This window comes from Phaseolus vulgaris, chromosome 6, assembly GCF_051622355.1.
Source record: "Phaseolus vulgaris cultivar YP4 chromosome 6, ASM5162235v1, whole genome shotgun sequence".
Lineage (NCBI taxonomy): Eukaryota > Viridiplantae > Streptophyta > Magnoliopsida > Fabales > Fabaceae > Phaseolus > Phaseolus vulgaris.
In genome coordinates this window covers 12,110,908-12,113,178 of record NC_143503.1, presented here as the reverse complement: position 1 = coordinate 12,113,178, position 2,271 = coordinate 12,110,908, and the positions used below count along the sequence as shown (strand labels likewise).

At 29.2% G+C, this 2,271-nt stretch overlaps 1 pseudogene; it reads left to right on the top strand.

Annotated features, from left to right (window-relative positions):
* The first annotated feature begins 261 nt into the window (after positions 1–261).
* Positions 262–1,608, top strand: LOC150026663 (uncharacterized; annotated as a pseudogene).
* The last annotated feature ends 663 nt before the right edge of the window (positions 1,609–2,271 follow it).

The following is a 2,271-nucleotide window of genomic DNA, read 5'->3' as shown; positions in this document are numbered from 1 at the left end:
ACACAACCTTTAAGTAAGAAAGCCAAAATTAAGTAGCAACAAATTGAAGATTTTTTAGTTAAAGGATATGGTTGCAAAGCTTAGCGTAAAGTTGAATCAAATTAGTACTCCCTAACATTTGGTGACCTTAGGAATTTTTTATTCCAATTATACTTTTTGGTTTATATTTTGTTTATTCTCATATAATATATTTATGTGGTTTTAGGTCAAATCTATAAGTTAGGATCGACCATCCACCATCGGACAATTAAGGATGATATGATGCGAGTGGTGGTTATAGATGTTCGAGATTCTTCTGCTCGAGTTCTTGTGCCCACTGAGGAGGTTCAAGTAGTAGGACAGGCCCCAAGGAATTTTATCATTTGGCCAACTAGATTGGCAAAGCCGATTGTAGTAAATGTTGTTTTTATCCTTTTTAATATCTTCACACGAATTATATTCATATACTAATTTTATTTAAATTTAGGATGAGTCTAAAAATTCAAAAGTTGTCAACCCTCAAGAATCACAAATGTCTTCTCTCCAGCAACTTGGTGCAGTGGTAGTGACAATTGGAAAGCAAATAGTCCAAATAGATATGCCTCCTGATGTTGTAGGCAGGACCAGTAACATCCCTTTTTTTTATATGTCATAAGGATATTTGTGAGATTGTTACTGGCACCGATCAACTATCTATATATGTTCTACAACTTTGGTTGTTGTAAGTATACTTTCATTAACCTTTAAAATAGTTTAATATATTTATATTTTACTCAAACATTATTTTTTCAATGTTTAAGGTATTTACATCACCTCTGCATCGAGAAGAAGAATGCTTATATTTATGGATTTCTTGACCCAGTTGCCATTTAGAATGTAGGAAATAAAGCAAGTGAAGTGCAAACATGCTTAATATAGACATTTCAAAATGTAGGCAAAGAAGTGTATTTAGCACCTTACTTGTCTCAGTAAGTATATAATTTTAAATTACAATTAATTAATTTGGATTATTAATATTATTATAACTTGTAGGGGTCATTGACAGTTGTTGGTCATTATTCCTCGTCATTTTCTCATGGTTATCTTGTGTTCATTGCATAAGAAAATTAACACTTTGGCCATCAAGCATTTACTAGACGCGTAATTTTTCTATTGTATTATATCTCCTACCTTAATGATTAATATGAATTAACGAATGTACACCTTTCTATAGGGCTTTGGAAGCTCATTCGAGATTACAAGGCCTTCCACATGTAGCTAGGAAGAAGATACAATTAATTGCACCCAATGTAATTATTTGTCCCATCACTATTTAATTATGATATAAATATTTTATATTTGACTTTTAATTTGCAGTGTTCACATCAATCGGGAAGCTATGAGTGTGAATATTATGTAATGAAACACATGCACACAATCATATCTGTAAACATTACTGACTCATGGAAAGAGGTAATAAAAAATTTACTCAAATACCTTAATTATTTAGTTGTGAATTTCACTTTTTATTGATTAAGTCAATTATTTTTATAGTTATTCAACGATCCATCTCCATTCAAGGATAAAGATATAGAAGACATTAGAATGCATTGGGCTTCATTCTTTTTAAGTGATTATGATAAGATGTAAATTTTGTTAGTTTATTAATCAAGGAATGAGTTTGTATGTAGATTGTATGCAATTGTCTGGATAATATTGATATGTAGGTGATTGTTATCAATTAATAGAGTAAAATTGATCAGTTATTAAGTTTGCCTGAAAATTGTATGCAATTGTCTGAAAACATTGATATGCAGATGATTGTTATTAATGAATGAGGAAAAAATGATCAATGAATGGATTTGTCTATAAATTATATGCAATTGTCTGGATAACATTGATATGCAGGTGATTGTTATTAATGAATGGAAGAAAATTAATCAATGAAAGGATTTGTTTGGATAATATTAATATGCAAGCGATTGTTATTAATGAATGGGAAAAATGTGATCAATGAATGGGTTTTTCTATAAATTGATATGTAGGTGGTTGTTATTAATGAATGAAAGAAAATTGATCAATGAATGAGTTTGTCTGAAATTTATATGCAGATAATTGTTATTAATGAATGTTGAAAAAATTATAAAGCAATCGTTTTTCTAAAAAAAGAAATTTTACTATGATGGTTATTGAAATAAATGACACAAAAAGTCTTATTTATTATGATGAGTGTTTGAATATTTGTCATAGATAACCACTTACAATGATGATTCTGATGAGTGAACATAGAAAGTTTTAATATATTTCTAGAAA